Source organism: Oncorhynchus mykiss, chromosome 9 (genome assembly GCF_013265735.2).
Source record: "Oncorhynchus mykiss isolate Arlee chromosome 9, USDA_OmykA_1.1, whole genome shotgun sequence".
Lineage (NCBI taxonomy): Eukaryota > Metazoa > Chordata > Actinopteri > Salmoniformes > Salmonidae > Oncorhynchus > Oncorhynchus mykiss.
The window spans coordinates 30,757,025-30,781,372 of record NC_048573.1 but is presented as its reverse complement, the minus strand read 5'-3'; positions in this window follow the sequence as shown (position 1 = coordinate 30,781,372).

The window sequence follows — 24,348 nt, the reverse complement described above, 5'->3', positions numbered from 1 at the left end:
GCCCTGACCTACTACACCATAGAGAACCAAGGGCTCTCTATGGTCAGGGCGTGACAGGAGCCTTCTATAACATGCCAGTTACATCCAAAATAATGATTTGGTTGTAAAAAGAAAACTTATCCTTGAAGGTTTAGCCCCTTTTTTTCAATTTTCATCTAAAATGACATACCCAAGTCTAACTGCCTGTAGCTCAGGCCCAAATGTGCCTAATTTGTTTATTATTAACTTTTCATGTTCGAAATTGAGCACTCTCCTCAAACAATAGCATGGTATTCTTTCACTGTAATAGCAACCCAAAATTGGACAGTGCAGTTAGATTAACAAGAATTTAATCTTTCTGCAAATATCAGATATGACTGTGTCCTGGGAAATGTTCTTGTTACTTACAACCTCATGCTAATCGCATTAGCCTACGCTAGCTCAACCATCCTGTGGAAGGGACACCGATCTCAAAGACGTTTTAAAGGATCACCCAGCTCTAGTATACAGCACCAGTCAAAAGTTTGGACACGTACTCATTCTTTATTTTTTACTATTTTCTACATTGTAAAATAACATTGAATACATCAAAATTATGAAATAACACATATGGAATTATCCAGTAACCAAAAAAGTGTTAAACAAATCAAAATATATTTCATATTTTAGATTCTTCAAGTAGCCACCCTTGGCCTTGATGACAGCTTTGCACACTCTTGGCCTTCTCTCAACCAGCTTTTCCAACATTCTTGAAGGAGTTCCCACATATGCTGAGCACTTGTTGGCTGGTTTCCATCTCATCCCAAACCATCTCAGTTGGGTTGAGGTCGGGTGATTGTGGAGGCCAGGTCTTCTTATGCAGCTCTCCATCACTCTCCTTGGTTAAATCACCCTTACACAGCCTGGAAGTGTGTTTTGAGTCATTGTCCTGTTGAAAAACAATTGATAGTCCTACTAAGCGCAAACCAGATGGAATGGCGTATCGCTACAGAATGCTTTCAGGGCCATGTGACTTGAATTCTAAATAAATCACAGACAATGTCAACGGGAAGGAACACCCACACCATCACACCTCCTCCTCCCTCGTTCTTCACGGTGGGAAACAAACATGCGGAGCTCATGCATTCACCTACTCTGCATCTCACAAACACATGGCGGTTGGAACCAAAAATCTCAAATTTGGACTCATCAGACAAAAGTACAGATTTCCACCGGTCTAATGTCCATTGCTCTTGTTTCTTGGCCCAAGCAAGTTTCTTCTTCTTTGTGGTGTCCTTTAGTATAGGTTAAAATAAAATATAATTTGATTTGTTATGCATTAGGGGGCGCTATTCAACTTTTTGGATGAAAAACGTTCCCGTTTTAAACAAGATATTTTGTCTCGAAAAGATGCTCGACTATGCATACAATTGACAGCGTTGGAAAGAAAACACTCTGATGTTTCCAAAACTGCAAAGATATTGTCTGTAAGTGCCACAGAACTGATACAAGCGAAACCCAGATAAAAATCCAACCAGAAAGTGACGCATTTTTTGAAACCGCCTCATGCCAATGACTCCTTATATGGATTTGAATGAGCTACGCATGAGCTTACGTTTTCCACGTATTCCCCAAGGTGTCTACAGCATTGTGACGCATTTCCATTGAAGAATAGCCGTAAGGGACCATATATAGCAAGTGGTCACATGGTGTCTCCCGCAGAAAATCTTGCGTAAAATACTGAGGTAGCCATTTTTCCAATCGCTTCTTATGAGAAACCAATTGCCTCGACGGATATATTATCGAATATATATGTTAAAAACACCTTGAGGATGGATCCTAAACAATGTTTGCCGTGTTTCTGTCGATATTTTGGAGATAATTTTGAAAAAAGTTTGCCGTTGTAGTGGTAGCATTTTCCGGTCGATTTCTCAGCCAAGCATGATGGACAAACGGGAGCTATTTCGCCTACAAAAATTATATTTTTGGAAAAAAGGAACATTTGCTATCTAACTGGGAGTCTCCTGAGTGAAAGCATCTGAAGTTCTTCAAAGGTAAATTATTTAATTTGGTTGCTTTTCTTATTTTCATGAAAATGTTGCCTGCTGCCAGCAGAGCCTAGCATAGCATTATGCCATGATAAGCTTACACAAATGCTTGTCTAGCGTTGGCTGTAACACATATGTAACACATACACATATTTTATTTTGAAAAACTGAGATGACAGTGTTATTAACAAAAGGCTAAGCTTGTGTTTGAATATATTTAATTCATTTCATTTGCGATTTTCATGAATAGGAAAAGTTTCTAGGGGTATTTTTGTCCTCTGCGTTATGCTTATTCGTTTGAGGCTATGATTACGATCCTGGATCCGGAATTGCTCATCGCAAGAGTTAACACCGTTTTGGTTACTACATGGTTCCACATGTATTATTTCATCATTTTGATGTCTTCACTATTATTCTACAATGTAGAAAATATTAAAAATAAAGAAAAACCCTGGAATGAGTAGGTGAGTCCAAGCTTTTGACTGATACTGTATGTCTAAAGCTGTAATGTTAGTTTATTGTATGGATAGTACTGTACCTTCACATAGGACATGAGGTGTTGTTCCAGTCCCTCCTGGTGACACTGAGCTACAATTTCAACCATCACTCTGGAAACAGAGGAACATGGGGAATAGCCAGTATTGCTCCTAGCCAACAACCTCTTTAACCAGTTGAGTCTATGGGGGCGCTATTTCATTATTGGATAAAAAAACGTGCCCGTTTTAAGCGCAATATTTTGTAACGAAAAGATGCTCGACTATGCATATAATTGACAGCTTTGGAAAGAAAACAGTCTGACTTTTCCAAAACTGCAAAGATATTATCTGTGAGTGCCCCAGAACTCATGCTACAGGCGAAACCAAGATGAAACTTCAAACAGGAAATGAGCAGAATTTCTGAAGCTCTGTTTTCCATTGTCTCCTTATATGGCTGTGAATGCACCACGAACGAGCCTGCCCTTTCTGTCGTTTCTTCAAGATGTCTGCAGCATTGTGACGTATTTGTAGGCATATCATTGGAAGATTGGCCATAAGAGACTACATTTTCCAGGGGTCCGCCCGGTGTCCTTTGTCTAAATTGGTGCGTAATCTTCAGGTGCGGGCATTTTCTCCTGGGATTCAGGAGAGAAAGCACACTTCCACGAATGATATATAATCGAAAAGATATGTGAAAAACACCTTGAGGATTGGTTCTAAACAACGTTTGCCATGTTTCAGTCGATATTATGGAGTTAATTTGGAAAAAAGTTCGGCGTTTTGATGACTGGATTTTCGTTTTTTTTTTGGTAGCCAAACGTGACGCACCAAACGGAGCGATTTCTCCTAAACAAATAATCTTTCAGGAAAAACTGAACATTTGCTATCTAACAGAGTCTCCTCATTGAAAACATCTGAAGGTCATCAAAGGTAAATTATTTTATTTGAATGCTTTTCTGTTTTTTTGTGAAAATGTTGCCTGCTGAATGCTAATGCTAACGCTAATGCTAAATGCTACGCTAGCTAGCTACTGTTACACAAATGATTGTTTTCCTATGGTTGAGAAGCATATTTTGAAAATCTGAGATGACAGTGTTCTTAACAAAATGCTAAGCTTGAGAGCTAGCATATTTATTTCATTTAATTTGCGATTTTCATGAATAGTTAACGTTGCGTTATGGTAATGAGCTTGAGGCTGTATTCACGATCCCGGATCCGGGATGGCTAAGTGCTAGTTGTTGTTTTTATTATTATAATATGTTGCCTATTCCCCCATTTGCAGAATAGTTGCCGGCATTTTAACCTAGCGTGGGAAGAAGGAATCAGGACACAATGTTGACATGGTAGACACATGAAATGTAGGTGAATACGCATGATGCGTTCGAAATGACTTGATTATAACTCATTGATCAGAATACAAAAACTGCATTAACTGTCAAGTCCAGACATGCCCTTGGTGACTTGATGAGTAGTACAGACCTGTGTGTAGACAGTAAAGACCAGGTGAGTTGACAATTTCAACAACTCCTTCCTCCCATCCACCTATTTCATATCTGTACCAGAATGCTGGGGGAAAAACAGTAGAGTCCAAATACTGGCCAGAGGCAGTGGGTTACATGGATTACATTTAAAGGTGAATCAGTCCGAATTATATTCTATTCCCTTCCCGTCCATTCCCTGTCCTTCCCTCTCCTACCCTTACCTTGATGATGCCCTCCTAGAAGCTGACATATCCGGGTGGCAGGTTGGCAGAAACTGGCATCAACTGTTTGTTCATGATGACTCTTCCATCTCTGAGCAGAGAGAGCCAGGCAGAGCCCAATGCAGTGTCAGAGCACAACACCATCACTCATTTAACTTCATCAAGTCTTCATCTTCATTTGAATGCGTGTCACATTACAGCAAACAGTAATTACTCAGAGACAACAGACAGAAGTATAGCTGTGGCTCTCCATGACCAGAGTTGAATTCCACCAGGGGCCTTAAAGTACATTGAGTCTCCACCAGGTCTTTACCTTTTTAATTGAACTGCCCCTTAAACATAGCATCTTGAATAAATAAACGTAATATTCACCTTTCACTAAGTTATTGATTATTATTCTTGAAATGTCTCTTCCAAGATCTGGCAGTATTGTCATCCTGTGTATCAAGGTGCCTTGCCATGTATCAAGGTGCCTTGCCAATCCCTTCCTCTTCTATGGTACTACTGCCTCAACATTTTACACCTTCTGTACTACTCTGACCCTGGCAACTTCAACCTGCCTTTCTCTCACCGGACACTTCTGACCTCCAACAATATGGGCACCCCTACAGTTAACACAGCTTTTTCCACCAACACAACTCATTCCTTTGTTTCATGACCTCCTGCACACATCTCACATCTAGGAATCTCCTCCTAAACACTGTTGCAACATAAGCTTGGCACCTAAAACACCAGAATGTGTTCGTGACATATTCTCTCATGGTATAACATCCTAACTTGACTTTGTCGGGTAAAAACTGCATCAAAACTCAGCAGTAGAGACAGTGAAATAGTGCCATCTCTGTTTCACCACGCTCTCCACCGGGCCCACGTCACACTCTGCCAAACCGGATGTCTTAGCCGTGTCTGAATCCTGGCTTAGGAAGGCCACCAAAAATCCTGAAATTTCCATCCCTAACTACAAAATTTTCCGACAAGATAGAACTGCCAAAGGGGGCGAAGTTTCAATCTACTGCAGAGATAGCCTGCAGAGTTCTGTCATACAATCCTAAGCCTCATTGCCTGCGTGCGTAATGGGTCCGCGGTGAAACGACCACCCCTCATCACTGTCAAACGCTCCATAAAACACTTCAGCGAGCAGGCCTTTCTAATCGACCTTGCCCGGGTATCATGGAAGGATATTGACCTCATTCCGTCAGTAGAGGATGCCTGGTTCAAAAGTGCTTTCCTCACCATCTTAAATAAGCATGCCTCATTAAATTTATTTCGAACTATGAACAGATATTACCCTTGGTTCACCCCAGATTGACTGCCCTTGCCCAGCACAAAAACAGCTTGTGGAGTTCTGCATTAGCATTGAATAGCCCCCAAGATAAGCAACTTTTCAGGGAAGTCAGGAACTAATATACTCTGTCAGTTAGGAAAGTTTAGCTTTTTCAAAAAGAAATGCTAATTCCAAAAAGATTTGGGACAGTGTTAAGTCCATGGAGAATAAGAGCACATCCTCCACATCCTCCTAGATAGGAAACACTGTCACCACCGATAAATCTAAGATAATCGATCATTTCAATAAGCATTTTTCTACGGCTGGCCATGCTTTCCACCTAGCTACCCCTACCCTGGCCAACATATCAGCCCCACCCCCCGCATCTCTTCACCCAAATCCAAACAGATCATTTTCTGAAAGAACTGCTAAATCTGGACCCCTACAAATCAGCTGTGCTAGACAATCTAGACCCTCTCTTTTTAAAATGATCCTCTGAAATTGTTGCAACCCCTGTTACTAGCCTATTCAACCTCTTCTTTCATATTGTCTGAGAACCCCAAAGATTGGAAAGCTGCCGCTGTCATCCCCCTCTTCAAAGGGGGAGACACTCTAGACCCAAAGTCTTATAGACCTATATCCATCCTGCCCTACCTATCTAAGCCAAGTTAACAAACAGATCACCGACCACTTTGAATCCCAATGTCCACTATGCAATCTGGTTTACGAGCTGGTCATGGGTGCACCTCAGCCACGCTCAAGGTCCTAAACGATATCATAACCGCCATCAGCAAAAGACAGTACTGTGCAGCCATCTTCATTAACCTGGCAAAGACTTCTGACTCTGTAAATCACTGCAGACTCAATAGCATTCGTTTCTCAAATGACTGCCTCGCCTGGTTCACCAACTACTTCTCAGATAGAGCTCAATGTGTCAAATCGGAGGGACTGTTGTCTGGACCTCTGGCAGTCTCTATGGGGGTGCCAAATGGTTCAGTTCTCGGGCCGGCTCTCTTCTCTATATACATCAATGATGTCGCTCTTGCTGCTGGTGATTCTCTGATCCACCTCTACGCAGACAACACCATTCTGTATACATCTGGCCCTTCTTTGGACACTGTGCTAACAAACCTCCAAACGAGCTTCAACACCATACACCACTCCTTCCGTGGCCTCCAACTGCTTTTAAATGCTTGTAAAACTGAGTGCATGTGCTTCAATCGATTGCTGCCCACACCCTCCCGCCCGACTAGCCTCACTACTCTAGATGGTTCTGACATAGAATTTGTGGACAACTACAAATACCTAGGTGTCTGGGTAGACTGTAAACTCTCCTTCCAGACTCACACTAAGCATGTCCAATCCAAAATGAAAACTAGAATCAGCTTCCTATTTCGCAACAAAGCCTCCTGCAATCATGCTTACAAGATTACCCTCGCAAAACTGATTATCCTACCGATCCTCGACTTCAGCAATGTCATCTACAAAATTGCCCCCAACACTCTACTCAGCAAACTGGATGTAGTCTATCACAGTGCCATCCATTTTGTCACCAAGCCCCACATACTACCCACCACTGCGACCTGTATGCTCTCGTTGGCTGGCTCTCGCTTCATATTCATTTCCAAACCCACTGGCTCCAGGACATCTTTAAGTCTGTGCTAGGTACAGCCCCGCCTTATCTCAGCTCACTGGTCATCATAGCAACACCCACCCGTAGCACGCGCTCAAGCAGGTATTTCACTGGTCATCCCCAAAGCCAACACTTCTCTGGCCACCTTTCCTTCCAGTTCTCTGCTGCCAATGACTGGAACGAATTGCAAAAATCGCTGAAGCTGGAGTCATACATCTCCCTCTCTAACTTTAAGCATCAGCTGTCAGAGCAGCTTAATGATCACCATACCTGTACACAGCCAATCTGTAAATAGTACACCCAACTACCTCATCCCCATATTATTACTTGCCCTCTTGCTCTTTTGCCCCCCAGTATCTCTACTTGCACATCATTATCTGCACAACTATCACTCCAGTGTTAATGCTAAATTGTAATTATTTCTCCTCTATGGCCTTTTTATTGTCTACATCCCAACTTCTACATTTGCTGTTACTGTACATAGATTTTTCTTTTTTTTCTATTGCGTTATTGACTGTAGGTTTGTTTGTGTGTAACTCTGTGTTGTTGTTTTTGTCGCCCTGCTTTGCTTTATCTTGGCCAGATCGCAGTTGTAAATGAGAACTTATTCTCAACTTGCCTTGATATGGACCTCAGGCAAGAGATGCATATCTAGATTCAATAAACACTATATATACAGTATATAGTACTATATACTAAACTGTGCAGGTCAGCCACCAGGGGGAAACTCGTTGAGGCCTGGTGACAGACAGAGTATACATCATGAGGCGATGGCTCCATCTGCTGGACATGCCAGGTCTCGACAGGCTCTCCGGCCAGGACTAATCAGGGCTGATTGGGGATCGGTGAGTAATCAAGGGCTGATTGCTCACCAGCTGTACAAGTCCCATAAAGCTGCCAGAAGGGCAGCACACAGGGGAGACTGGGGGAGGAAAGGACTCCCATATAGTTGGGTGCAGTTACAGATGTAACAGGAGGGAGTTCAGTTTTTGATCCCCACAGGATACAGCATGACCTGGAGCCCAGAGGAAGGTAACCCAGAGAGGGTCTCTTGGGGGACACCTATTCTTTCTTTTGGGCTATTATTTTGATAATCCTACTCTGTCCATGTCTGATCTGTGTGAACGTTATGACCCAACCCCCTGGTCTGCCACAAGTAACAGTCAAAAGTTTGTACATACTTTCTCATTCTCATTTCTTTATTTTTACTATTTTCTACATTGTAGAATAATAAAGAAATCAAAACTTTGAAAAAACACACATGAAATCATGTAGTAACCAAAACTAATATTTAGATTTGTTTAGATTTTAAAAAATATTTAGTTTTGTTTATCTTGAGATTCAGCATTGAAGACCGCTTTGCACACTCTTGACTGATCTAGACCGTTTTTGCCCAGTGAGTAGTAAGGTGGACGGCAGGGTAGCCTAGTGGTTAGATCGTTGGGCTAGTAACCAAAAGGTTGCAAGTTCAAATCCCCAAGGTGCAAATCTGTCGTTCTACCCCTGAACAAGGCCACCATTGAAAATAAGAATTTCTTCTTAAAACTTCTTGACGCACCCATCCCGTTAGCAGGTTCATTTTCATCAACACCCGCTGAATTGTAGCGCGCCAAATTCAAAATAAATTACTAAACATATTTAATTTTCATGAAATCACATGTGCAATATAAGCAAAACACAGTTTAGCTTGTTGTTAATCCACCTGGCGTGTCAGATTTCAGTACAGCTTTTCGGCGAAAGCACAACAAGCGTTCATGTAAGAACATCTCTCTCAGTAGACAAAATATTACAAACACCTAGCAGCCAAGAAGATAGGTCACAAAAGTCATTAAAGCAATAGATTCAATCGTTTACCTTTGATGATCTTCGGAAGTTTTCACTCACTCACTCACGAGACTCCCAGTTACACAATAAATGTTCCTTCTGTTCCATAAAGTTTATTTTTATATCCAAAATACCTCCATTTGTTTGGCGCGTTATGTTCAGAAATCCACAGGCTCGAGCGGTCACGACATCGCAGACGAAAATTCCAAATAGTATCCGTAATGTCCACAGAAACATGTCAAACGTTTTTTTTTTATAATCAATCCTCAGGTTGTTTTTAAAATATATAATCGATAATATATCAACCGGGACTGTCACTTTTCCAATAGGAGAGGGAGAGACAATGGCTACCCCACTCTGTTGCGCAAGCAAAACTCATGCGAATACCCAGTTATCCACTGATGCGGTGTTATCTTTCTCGCTAATTTTTCCAAATAAAAGCCTGAATCTATGTCTAAAGACTGTTGACACCTTGAGGAAGCGATAGGAAAAGGAAACTGGTTGATATCCCTTTAAATGGAGCGAAGGCAGGCTATGGAACATGGAGCTTTCAAAATAGAAGCCCCTTCCTGGTTTGATTTTCATCAGGTTTTTGCCTGCAATATCAGTTCTGTTATACTCACAGACAATATTTTGACAGTTTTGGAAACTGTAGATTGTTTTCTATACTAATCTGACAATTATATGCATATTCTAGTTTCTGGGCATGAGAAATAGGCATTTTCAAATGGGTACGTTATTTTTTTAGCCAAAAACGAAAAACCTGCCCCCTACACTCAAGAAGTTGACTGACTTGCCTATTTAAATAAAGGTTTTGAAAAAAGTAAGCAATCTAACAGTAATTTACATGTTAAGAGGGGAACAGAATGTTGTTTTAGAATACAATCTCTAGGTACAACGAACACATTGTGAAACTACACATGATGTAAAAGGTACAAAATATTTACTTAATTACAGTTCTGAAAAACTGGGTAAGGACAGGAAAGTAAATTGGAAACAAAACGGAAACAAGAGGCAATTACCCAGCTATGAGCAATTACCCAGAAGGTAGGTTTTTAGGATAGCCCACATACAGCATAAGCGAAAGTTCCAAATATATTCTTGATAAATATTGCCTTTATTATTCATAGTTCTTCAGTAAGGAATAGTTGTTCCTACATAACAACCAGTGCATTTCATTACTCTTTATATCAGTATTTAGCAGCTACAAACAAACTATAAATGGGGAATTATCATCTTCTTACCTGGTTGTTGCTGTCTTATTTCATGGTTGTTTCCTGTTACTTTCGGAGCGTTACCCTCTTATTTCAGTACTGTAAACTAAAGTGTTACATCATCATCCATACAAACAAGTAATTGCAGTATATCATACTGGAAATAGCACACATTTCAATCAGTTCGAACCTTAAGCTCTGACATGCAAATCTCATCTTGCTGAATTAAATTCACCACTTTTCCATGTGTGATGTAAACATACTGTATTTATATTTCATATTCATTTCAGCTGTTGTCTTTACCCCTCAGTGTATAACAAAAACACAATTAATGAGAGAGAGAGGGAGAGACTGGAGGTAAGAATTTTAAAATGGCACATTGATGCCTTCTACGTTTATTTACTATAGTCTGTCTTGGATAACTTATTCCAGTGCATATCCTCTATGACCCTATGATGTAGGGTTAAAACATTTAAAAAATATATATTTAACCTTTATTTAACTAGGCAAGTCCGTTAAGAATAAATTCTTATTTATAGTCACGGCCTACCGGGGAACTGTGGGTTAACTGCCATGTTCAGGGGCAGAACAACACATTTTTACATTGTCAGCTCGGGATTCGATCCAGCAACCTTTTGTCTACTGGCCCAAAGCTCTAATCACTCCCTAGGACTACCTGCCACCCCACACTCATCAACAAATGCACAAGGATTATAGAGCTTTCAATAAAGATCACGCCAAAGAATATACATTTTTAACATGGGACGATGTCTAGGTTTCTAGGTGCCTAGTCCATTGTGCAGGTAGAGTCAGCGAGAGATCAAGGGAGATTGTATTGTGCCTATTCAGGACAGTATAGTAGCAACAGCAAAAACAGCAGCAGGAAAGAGCAGATGCTGGAGTGATGTGATGTCATTGTGCACACACATCGATTCACAAACACACACACACACACACACACACACACACACACACACACAGTTTCACACAGGTGGAAGCGAGGTCCCTGGTGTCCCTGTCCTCAACACCGTCTACCCAGCCGCACGTAATGCCATCAGAGTACAGTACAGGGACTGCTAGCGTTTTGTAGTCCCTGTTTGTCTACCACTCTCCCCGGATGAAGGGGATCGATCTGTCCTTTTACTCTGACACCTGGAGACTGAGCTGGGCTCAACAGAGATATTTCTGTGTGTGTGTGTGTGTGTGTGTGTGTGTGTGTGTGTGTGTTCGTACATTGTCTATGGAGGTCACTGTCCCATCAACAACACCACAGTTGGATATAAGGAAGGCCCATTTAAAAGTGGGAAAAACAGTATGTTCTCCCCTGACGCTGTCAATAGGATGTATAATCCTGAAAATGGTTTTCCATTAAAAGATTGCACTTAATGATTGGTGCATAGGAGAGGAGATGAACGTTTGTTTTTGCTGATTCTGCTCTCTGTCTCCCCCCCCCCCCCCCTCCCTCCCTCTATCTTTCCATAAAAGCACAGTCTGACCTGACCCATAGCGCTTTCAGTTGCATCTCTCCATGGTTAAAACCTGTCTCTTACTACATACTAGGAAGGTGACAGCATGATTACCCTCTTCACCAGTTTGCCACACAACCAAGAGGTCTTAGCATGAAATAATTCCTCTCCGCTGAAATAACTGCTTGTACTCTCCAGTCAAGAGTGTAGAGACAGTGAATTGGCCTGTTTTTCAAATTTGTCCTCATGTAAAATTGACAGCCTACAAGCCACAAATCATCCATGTCACCTTGTGCTGCCGCCCTCTTTATAGCTTATGGCCTTTATCAACACACTGGGCCAGCAGTCAGGGTGTGTGTGTGTGTGTGTGTGTGTGTGTGTGTGTGTGTGTGTGTGTGTGTGTGTGTGTGTGTGTGTGTGTGTGTGTCAGAATATAGCATCTTTACTCCATCCAGGAATGATTTTCTATCGCTGATATTCTCAGGGCTCTAAAATAAAAAAATGTCATTGGTAGCGCTGGTGCTTCCAATTTATACAAGTTAGGAGCACAACATAAAATGTACAGTGACCATACATACATACCCCAACCAGAAGCCATGGATTTCAGGCAACATCCGCACTGAGCTAAAAGGTAGATCTGCCGCTTTCGAGGAGCGGGACTCTAACCCAGACGCTTATAAGAAATCCCACTATGCTTTTGAATTAATCATCAAACTGGCAAAGCGTCAATACAGGACTAAGACTGAATCGTACTACACCGGCTTCGACGCTCGTCGGATGTGGCATGGCTTGCAAAATATTACAGACAACAAAGGGAAGCTCAGCTGCGAGCTGCCCAGTGACATGAGCTTACCAGACCCGATAAATTACTTCTCTGCTCGCCAATGTTTCAAGCAGGCCACTATAGTCAATGTGCCGAAGAACACTAAGGTAACCTGCCTAAATAACTACCGACCCGTAGCACTCACGTCTGTAGCCATGAAGTACTTTGAAAGGCTGGGCATGGCTTACATCAACACCATTATCCCAGAAACCCTAAACCCACTCCAATTTGCATACCACCCCAACAGATCCACAGACGATGCAATCTCTATTGCACTCCACACTGCCCTTTCCCACCTGGATAAAAGGAACACCTACTTGAGATTGCTATTCATTGACTACAACTCAGCGCCCTCAAAGCTCATTACTAAGCTAAGGACCCTGAGGCTAAACACCTCCCTCTGCAACTGTATCCTGGACTTCCTGACGTGCCTCCCCCAGGTGGTAGGGTAGGTAACAACACATCTACCATGCTGATCCTCAACACGGGGGCCCCTCAGGGGTGCATACTCAGTCCCCTCCTGTACTCTCTGTTAACCCATGACAGCATTGCCAGGCATGACTCCAACACCATAATTAAGCTTGCCGATGACATAACAGTGGTAGGCCTGATCACAGACAATGATGAGATAGCCTATAGGGGAGAAGTCAGAGACCTCGCAGTGTGGTGCCAGGATAACAACCTCTCCCTCAACGTGATAAAGACAAAGGAGATGATTGTGGACTACAGGAAAAGGAGGAGCGAGCACACCCCATTCTCATCGATGAGGCTGTAGTGGAGACGGTTCAGAGCTTCAAGTTCCTTGGTGTCCACATTACCAACAAACTATATGTTCCAAACACACCAAGACAGTCGTGAAGAGGGCACGACAAAGCCTATCCCCCCTCAGGAGACTGAAAAGATTATGCATGGGTCCTCAGATCCTCAAAAAGTTATACAGCTGTACCATCAAGAGCATCCTGACTGGTTGCATCACTGCATGGTATGGCAACTACTCTGCCTCTGACTGGAAGGCACTACAGAGGGTAGTGCGTATGGACCAGTACATCACTGAGGCCAAGATTCCTGCCATCCAGGACCTCTATACCAGGCAGTGTCAGAGGAAGGCCCTAAAAATTGTCAAAGACACCAGCCACCCTAGTCAAAGACGGTTCTCTCCGCTACCGCACGGCAATCGGTAATGGAGTGCCACGTCTCAGTCCAAAAGACTTCTTAACCTCTCTGCGCACGGAGCCCGCTAGCGGGCTGAAATTCCACAACATACGGTGATCGCTACATAAATAGTAATATTAATCATTCACGAAAATACAAGTGTCTCACATGTATCGAAAGCCTAGAATCTTACTAATCCAACTGCATTGTCAGATTTAAAAAAGGATTTACTGCGAATGAATACGATGCGATTATCTGAGCATAGAGCCCCATAAAAAAGTTTTTTTACCAGCACAGGCGTAACATAATCACAGACTGCATTAAATTAACAGCTTCTACCATAAGACTCCTGAACAGCTAATTAAATGGCTACCCAGACTATTTGCAATGTGTGTGTGTTTGTGTCCCTCCCCTTTACGCTGCTGCTACTCTCTAGTTATTGTTAATGCATAGCCACTTCAACACTAACTACATGTACATGTTACCTCAATTACCTTGATTAACCTGTGGACCGCACATTGACTCTGTACCGGTACACCTTGTATATAGCCCGCTACTGTTATTTTACTGCTGCTCTTTAAATATTTGTTATTTTTTGTAAAATATTTCCACTTAATTTTTTGAAACTACATTGCTGGTTAATTAGAGCTCTAGGGGCGCTATTTCATTTTTGGATAAAAAACGTTCCCGTTTTAAGCGCGATATTTTGTCACGAAAAGATGCTCGACTATGCATATTCTTGACAGTTTTGGAAAGAAAACACTCTGAAGTTTCAGAATCTGCAAAGATTTTGTCTGTAAGTGCCCCAGAACTCATTCTACAGGCGAAACCAAGATGATGCATCACCCAGGAATTAGCAGAATTTCTGAAGCTCTGTTTTCCATTCTCTCCTTATATGGCTGTGATTTCGCAACGAATGAGCCTACACTTTCTGTCGTTCGCCCAAGGTCTTAGCAGCATTGTGACGTATTTGTAGGCATATCATTGGAAGATTGACCATAAGAGACTACATTTTCCAAGTGTCCGCCTGGTGTCCTGCGTCGAATTCGGTGCGCAATTGCCAGCTGCTTCTACTTTACCATTTGATTCAGGGGAGAAAGCATGTGTCCAAGAACGATGTATCAATGAAGAGATATGTGAAAAACACCTTGATGATTGATTCTAAACAACGTTTGCCATGTTTTCAGTCGATATTATGGAGTTAATTTGGAAAAAAGTTCGCGTTTTGAGGACTGACTTTTCAGATTTTTTTTGGTAGCCAAATGTGATGTATAAAACGGAGCTATTTCTAATACACAAGGAATCTTTTTGGAAAAACTGAGCATCTGCTATCTAACTGAGAGTATCCTCATTGAAAACATCAGAAGTTCTTCAAAGGTAAATTATTTTATTTGAAGGCTTTTATGTTTTTGTTAATGTTGCGTGCTGGATGCTAACGCTAATGCTAACGCTAAATGCTAACGCAAAATGCTAACGCTAGCTAGCTACTTTTACACAAATTATTGTTTTCCTATGGTTGAGAAGCATATTTTGAAAATCTGAGATGACAGTGTTGTTTACAAAAGGCTAAGCTTGAGAGATGGCATATTTATTTCATTTCATTTGCGATTTTCATAAATAGTTAACGTTGTGTTATGCTAATGAGCTTGCTGATAGATTTACACAATCCTGGATACAGGGGTTTTTTCATAGCTAAACGTGACGCAGAAAACGGAGCGATTTGTCCTAAACAAATAATCTTTCAGACTGAACATTTGCTATCTGAGAGTCTCCTCATTGAAAACATCTGAAGTTCTTCAAAGGTAAATGATTTTATTTGAATGCTTTTCTGTTTTTTTGTGTAAATGTTGCCAGCTGAATGCTAATGCTAAATGCTACGTTAGCCATCAATACTGTTACACAAATGCTTGTTTTGCAATGGTTGAGAAGCATATTTTGAACATCTGAGATGACAGTGTTGTTAACAAAAGGCTAAGCTTGAGAGCTAGCATATTTATTTCATTTCATTTGCGATTTTCATGAATAGTTAACGTTGCGTTATGGTAATGAGCTTGAGTCTGTATTCACGATCCGGGATGGGGAGATCAGAAAGGTTAAGGTCTTGTGAGTAAGCATTTCACTCTAAGGTGAAACCTGTTGTACAGTGGCAAGAACAAGTATTTGATACACTGCCGATGTTTAAGTTTTTCCCACTTACAAAGTGGGAGGTCTATAATTTTTTATCATAGGTACACTTCAACTGTGAGAGACGGAATCTAAAACAAAAATCCAGAAAATCCCATTGTATGATTAAGTAATTGATTTGCATTTTATTGCATGACATAAGTATTTCATACATCAGAAAAGCAGAACTTAATATTTGGTACAGAAACCTTTCTTTGCTTCTTACGGAGCCACTGCTTAGTTGCCCTGGCTGTGTGTTTCGGGTCTTTGTCATGCTGGAAGACCCAGCCACAACCCATCTTCAATGCTCTTACTGAGGGAAGGAGGTTGTTGGCCAAGATCTCGCGATATATGGCCCCATCCATCCTCCCCTCAATACGGTGCAGTTGTCCTGTCCCCTTTACAGAAAAGCATCCCCAAAGAATGATGTTTCCACCTCCATGCTTCACAGTTGGGATGGTGTTCTTGGGGTTGTACTCATCCTTCTTCTTCCGCCAAACACGGTGAGTGGAGTTTAGACCAAAAAGTTCTATTTTTGTCTCATCAGACCACATGACCTTCTCCCATTCCTTCTCTGGATCATCCAGATGGTCATTGGCAAACTTCAGACGGGCCTGGACATGCGCTGGCTTGAGCAGGGGGACCTTGCGTGCGCTGCAGGATTTTAATCCATGACAGCGTAGTGTGTTAATAATGGTTTTCTTTGAGACTGTGGTCCAGCTCTCTTCAGGTCATTGACCAGGTCCTGCCGTGTAGTTCTTGGCTGATCCCTCACCTTCCTCATGACCATTGATGCCCCACGAGGTGAGATCTTGCATGGAGCCCCAGACCGAGGGTGATTGACCATCATCTTGAACTTCTTCCATTTTCTAATAATTGCGCCAACAGTTGTTGCCTTCTCACCAAACTGCTTGCCTATTGTCCTGTAGCCCATCCCAGCCTTGTGCAGGTTTACAATTTTATCCCTGTTGTCCTTACACAGCTCTCTGGCTTGGCAATTGTGGAGAGGTTGGAGTCTGTTTGATTGAGTGTGTGGACAGGTGTCTTTTATACAGGTAACGAGTTCAAACAGGTGCAGTTAATACAGGTAATGAGTGGAGAACAGGAGGGATTCTTAAAGAAAAACTAACAGGTCTGTGAGAGCCGGAATTCTTACTGGTTGGTAGGTGATCAAATACTTGTGTCATGCAATAAAATGCAAATTAAATACTTAAAAATCATACCATGTGATTTTCTGGATGTTTGTTTTAGATTCCGTTTCTCACAGTTGAAGTGTACCTATGATACATTACAGACCTCTACATGCTTTGTAAGTAGGAAACACTGCCGATTTTGCAGGTTATCAAATACTTGTTCTCCCCACTGTATTTAGGATAGGAAACACTGTCACCACCGATAAATCCGATAAATCCACTATAATAATAATTGAATACTGATAAATCCACTATAATTGAGAATTTCAATAAGCATGCTTTCCACCTGTCTACCCCTACCCCGGTCAACAGCACTGCAACCCCCAAAGCAACTCGCCCAAGCCTTCCCCATTTCTCCTTCTCCCAAATCCAGTCAGATGATGTTATGAAAGAGCTACAAAATATGGACCCCTACAAATCAGCCGGGCTAGACAATCTGGACCCTTTCTTTCTAAAATGATCTGCCAAAATTGTTGCAACCCCTATTACTTGCCTGTTAAACCTCTCTTTTGTGTCGTCTGAGATTCCCAAAGATTGGAAAGCAGCTCCGGTCATACCCCTCTTCAAAGAGGGGGGGACACTCTTGACCTAAACTGCTACAGACCTATATATATCCTACCCTGCCTTTCTAAGATCTTCGATAGCCAAGTCAACAAACAGATCACCGACCATTTCGAATCCCACCATACCTTCTCCGCTATGCAATCTGGTTTCAGAGCTGGTCATGGGTGCACCTCAGCCACGCTCAAGGTCCCAAACGATATCTTAACCAAACGATATCTTAACCGCCATTGATAAGAAACAATACTGTGCAGCCCTATTCATTGACCTGGCCAAGGCTTTCGACTCTGTCAATCACAACATCCTCATCTTCAGACTCGATAGCCTTGGTTTCTCAAATGATTGCCTTGCCTGGTTCACCAACTACTTCTCTGATAGAGTTCAGAGTGTCAAATTGGAGGGCCTTTGGCAGGGCCTCTGGCAGTCTCTATGGGGGTGCCACAGGGTTCAATTCTTGGACCGACTCCGTTCCCTTTATACATCAGTGATGTCGCTCTTGCTGCTGGTGAGTCTCTGATCCACCTCTACGCAGACGACACCATTCTGTATACTTCTGGCCCTTCTTTGGACACTGTGTTAACAACCCTCCCAACGAGCTTCAATGCCATACAACTCTCCTTCCGTGGCCTCCAATTGCTCTTAAATACAAGTAAAATTAAATGCATGCTCTTCAACCGATCGCTGCCTGCACCTGCCCGCCCGTCCAACATCACTACCTGGACGGTTCTGACTTCGAGTATGTGGACAACTACAAATACCTAGGTGTCTGGGTAGACTGTAAACTCTCCTTCCAAACTCACATCAAACATCTCCAATCCAAAGTTAAATCTAGAATTGGCTTTCTATTTCGCAACAAAGCATCCTTCACTCATGCTTCCAAAAATACCCTTGTAAAACTGACCATCCTACCGATCCTCGACGTCGGCGATGTCATTTACCAAATAGCCTCCAATACCCTACTCAATAAATTGGATGCAGTCTATCACAGTGCCATCTGTTTTGTCACCAAAGCCCCATATACTACCCACCACTGCGACCTGTACGCTCTCGTTGGCTGGCCCTCTCTTCATACTCGTCGCCAAACCCACTGGCTCCAGGTCATTTACAAGACCCTGCTAGGTAAAGTCTCCCCTTATCTCAGCTCGCTGGTCACCATAGCAGCACCCACCTGTAGCACGCGCTCCAGCAGATATCTCTCTGGTCACTCCCAAAACCAATTCTTCCTTTGGCCACATCTCCTTCCAGTTCTCTGCTGCCAATGACTGGAACGAACTACAAAAATCTCTGAAACTGGAAACACTTATCTCCCTCACTAGCTTTAAGCACCAGCTGTAAAAGCAGCTCACAGATTACTGCACCTGCACATAGCCCATCTATAATTTAGCCCAAACAACTACTGCTCCCCCTATTGTATTTATTTATTTTGCTCCTTTGCACCCCATTATTTCTACCTCTACTTTGCGCATTCTTCCACTGCAAATCTACCATTCCAGTGTTTTTCTTGCTATATTGTATTTTCTTCGCCACCATGGCCCTTGTTTTGCCTTTACCTCCCTTATCTCACCTAATATATAGACTTAATTTTCTACTGTATTATTGACTGTATGTTTGTTTTACTCCATGTGTAACTCTTTGTTGTTGTATGTGTCAAAGTGCTTTGCTTTATCTTGGCCAGGTCGCAATTGTAAATGAGAACTTGTTCTCAACTTGCCTACCTGGTTAAATAAAGGTGAAATGAAATGAAATGAAATAAAATAAATAAATAAAATGTTGCGCATGTGACAACTATTTTATTTTATTTGACATGTAGGAGCACCAACACATTTTTAAAAAATCTATTGATATATAGTCTATTGTGCATACATGTATTCTATGTACTTCTGAATCACATGTTCTGCCCTGGAATATTAGGTTTCTAAATACATTGTTTTTCCTACTAACTGGTGAGTAGGGTGACTGTTTTCGAAAACTGCAAATGAGAGAACGAAGAAAAGTTGACATAACTACATCCCAATAATTACTCCCATTGGTTGCAAGAGATTGTGATAATTTCAAGAGCGAGCCCATAGGCTAAACAGCAAGCATGAGAAATGTGAATTATTGTGTCGTGCTTATTGGTTATAAGGTAAATGACATTCCACACATGGGTAATAAACTCAGAAATGTTATATTTGGTTCAATTTAATTCAAATTTGAAAAGAAGTTACACCTAATGGAAACAGATCATTTTTTTTTAACATGATGATTTACTTAATTTACCTGTTTTATTCAAGCAGCATAATAATTCAACATTATTATTTCAGATTGACTAAATGATGTGCCCGCCCGGTTCAAATTCGTCATATGTTGCAACATTTGAAATTGTGTTTTTTACGCTGGATAAAGTAGAGACTCGGAGTTACAAAATGTTATATCACACTCAGTTGAGGAACAATGGGAAAGTAATTTTGCTTTGAAAGTATATACATTTTCAAATTCACTTTTGAGAAAATGGCCATGGAATGTTTCGGTATTACCATTGGAGAGCCACCTTTCTCTACACTCAATCAACATCGTTCACACCCTCTTAAGCTTTAGCCCCATCCATCTCTTTAAGGGTTGATCCGAATGTACTAACAACAGCAGTTAAGCACCCAAGCTAACTTGCTAGCTACTTCCAGACATCTAAGTGAGAGAGAACAGCTCACTGAACATTACTCGCCCTAGCAGAGCTGGTTAGGCTGTTACGTTATCCAGAGCGCTGGTGACTGCAACTGTTCTGACAGATTGTCCGTTAATAAATTCAGAGCGCAATGCGGACGCTTTGGCCAATGAGTTTACTGACACTGGCCATATTCAACTGGTGTTGAGCGTTCGTAAATTCATCAGTTATTCTGTGCTCTCTGGCACACTGAGACGAGAGTGCTCTGAAATCAGAGTAGATGACCAGACTGAATCTACGAATGCACCTGAAATGGTTACTTGCATAATGGAGTCTTTTGTTAAGACAATGAACCATATTCACCACTCATGATGTTACTATCCTGCATGAATCTGCATCAAGCTAACCCAACCAGGTTCAATGTTAGCTAGCTAACGTTACGCTATAGCTAGCTCAGCAAATAGCTCTGAAATATGAATAATGACAAACTTAACATTAGCTAGCGAGCCAGCCAGCTAACGTTAGCTAGGTTAACAATGAACCATAATCACAACTCATGACATTACCACCCTGCATGAATCTGCAGGTACCTAATGGTGACTAACCCCATTCCGTACATATTTGCGCAACCGCGACATTCAAACGAGGCTGCAATAAAAACTTATGGGACTGTGGCGACTGTGTTGACATCAAAATCTGGAGTTTCTATTCACGCATTGATTGACATGGTAATGGGTCCATAGTATTGGAGAACATTTTTAAAACTGACCCCTCCAACGCTGTACGTTAAATTGTGATGTGTCATGACGTAACCCACAGCACGCATAACTCATTCTGTGTCTACAGCCTCTCTCCACCAGGTGTAGCGCTTCTCTCACTGCTTAAAAACAAGAAAGAGACAGGGTAAGGGGAGCACCTAGTAATTTGTTGCATCATCACTGCAAGCCATCATGACTCTCAAAAGCTACTGGTTACTTCTTAAGATCACCTTAGTGCCGCCCTAAAAACCTGATTCAAATTCGACACTAAACCTTCAAATAGATATCAACTCTTTATAGTGTTTTATTTACATTTTTAGAGGTGATAAGGTGATAAGTTGGACAGATAGGAGGAAAAAAGCAGTTTCCCCACTATCACGCAATAGGTTTTGCTTACCCACCCTCCATTTTTAAAAACACCCGGCGGAGCTCATTGCCTTCTTGAATCATGCAGAGATGGGTATCATGAAAGGCTCGTCATTGATTTTGTTGGAAAGAGGAGAAATTGTGCTTTACAATGGTGTTGATATTATAGTTGATCTGGAAGTATTACGTTTTTTGGATGCTAAAATAAGGCCAATTGTATGGACCAGTGCGATGTACAAAAGTTAGTTAGTTAACGTTGAACCAACCAGGTTCAACGTTAACTAGCTAACATTAGGCTATACCTAGCTAAGCAAATGGCTTTTTCTGTCAAAATTAGAAACATGTCAGATCTGATAATGTACCTAGCCAGACTATCTTACTGTATACATCATTCATGGTTGGACGCGTCTCCTGTCGGATGCCATGGTTTCCCTTACTTTGAAGATGTAATCTGGAAGCTATCATACTCGAATTCCACTGATTTCAAAACTCAGTCCTCAGAAAGTGGATAGCAAAACTTAAGCAGTTTTAATACACAATACATAAAAAAAGCTGTGCTAGACAGGTTTACCTAGACATACTGACCAGCTCCAATAGACAGCAGCGTGCTATATGGCAGACTATTCCGAACTCATCTCTCGGCCAATCATGGCTAGCGGAAGTTTGCCCTTTCTATGGCTAAACCAACTAGGCTCATAATTAAATAATTTCATTGTATTTACAGATGGCATACACATTTTTTATTAAGGCACATTAAAGTTCACATGTTCCAGATGGCATTTCTGCCCCAAATACCATTCAAATGGCTCGTGTCAAGTAGTGATCAGCAACATACACGTAGTTTCCTGAAACGGGTCACATTTTCAGAAATGAGGTTAGCTAGCTACCGAATGCAAGATATGCTACAGCAGTAACAACTACACTTCAGCATGTGCACAACATTCATACTAGGTAGTATACTGTATAACCAGCTGCCCTTTACTAGCTAGCTAACCTCATGTTTCTTATGCCTTCCCCTTTCTAACATGAGGCACATGCGTTGATATGCACGTGCACAAATGCAGGCTAGATACACTTACATCAATACACAGACCAACATTAATAAAATGAACTAGATACACATCACATACAGTTCAATGAGTGTACAGAACATCACATGTGGTCTTCAATAAACTTTACTAAAACAACTGTAAAAGCCCATGTCTCTTGAGTTTTAACGGATGGCAAAAGCTAACAAGCATCACCGGATTAGCGCTAACTGATGAACTAGATAGTTACACATTGATAATCAATGTCTGTATAAAACTGGTTCTAAAACAACAGTATATGAACATTTACACATATTACTCCCTCGCATTTTAATGGATGACAATATAATTACATTTGCTTACCAAAGTCTACCATAGTTGCCTCCAACAAAGATAATGTAATTTATTGACTCTTGGTTTGTGACGCCTTTCCGGTTCAGGTTAGCTGGAATTGGTAAAACTCTGCCGCCCCTTTTCCCACCAAACGTTGTTAAAACTAAGTTTAGTCAGTTCTACAATACAAGAATGAATCTGGTGCATATCAAGTTCCACCGAGATAAAAGACCATAACATTTTACATTCCGCAAATAAACATAAATTGATTGTGTAATGTTATGATAAATTATGATAAACCAAAACTGTAGGGCAAAGGGAAAAAACATGTCACGGATAGTAATTGTATAAGTGTGTCCTTGGTTTATCATTGTCCTGTCCATTATTGTTACTATGTCAGTTGGTCGTGTGAGTACCTGTGCTGTGTGTTTTGTTTTTTGTGCCATTGTGGATTGCGCAGATGATTACGGGTCACATCCTGTGTGATAATCATTGTCCGATTGTGCTATTTATTTGAGGTACTCCTCGCTCGTTTGTTTGGGTCTCAACCCTGTGTTTTGTAGATGTGTTTGTTTGGTTTTCGTCCCCGTGTCTTTACTCGGCACACTGTCATTTGGGTAAAATAAAAAACCCTATTCTGCATTCCTGCGCCTGTCTCCCAAATCATTCATACTAGCGTGACAAAACAAGACACTATGCTGATGATACAATTGTATTAATTCCTAGAATAGGAAACAAAGTTAATTATGTTATGATTACTGAATGAAGTTAAACGAACATTCAGACCGCCTTCCCGATTGAACTTTCATAAACTACATTAGATTGACAATTGAACGGTCTCCTTAAGAACATCAAGTTGAGAGTGGCGACATGCAAGAGATCAATCATTAAGTGCTATGGTCATTCAACTCCTGAAGAAGAAATACATTTTCCTTTCTTTCTGTGCCCCCAAATGTTCAGATACTAGGGAAGTTACCAGATTATCACACTGGAAATATAAATGCAACATGCAACAATTTCAAAGATTTTTGTGAGTTACAGTTTATATAAGGAAATCAGTCAATTGAAATACATTCATTATGCCCTAATCTATGGATTTCATATGACTTGGAATACAGATATGCATCTGTTGTTCACAGATACATAAAAAAAAGCTAGGGGCGTGGATTAGAAAACCAGTCACTCACTACCTGCGTGACACATCTCTATCTTGATCAGGCTGCTTATTGTGGCTTGTGGAATATTGTTCCACTCTTAATAGCTGTGGGAAGTTGCTGGATATTGGCTTGACAGTTTGTGCAGAAATTCTTTCATTGTGCAAACCAACAATTTCATCTGCTGTCAGGGTGTCTGGTCTGAGACGATCCCACAGTTGAAGAAGCCAGAGGTGAAGGTCCTGGTCTGGCGTGGTTACACATGGTCTGCGGTTGTGAGGCCCGTTGGACGTACTACCAAATTCTCAAAAATGACGGAGGTGGCTTATGGTAGAGAAATTAACATTCAATTATCTGGCAACAGATCTGGTGGGCATTCCTGTATTTGCACACTCCATCAAAATGTGAGACATCTGTGGCATTGTGTGAACATTTTAGAGTGGCCTTTGATTGTCCACAGCACAAGGTGTACCTGTGTAATGATCATGCTGTTTTATCAGCTTCTCGATATGCCACACCTGTCAGGTAGATTGGAACAACACTTTACATGTTATGTTTATATTTTTGTTCAGTGTGGATAGCTAGCTGATG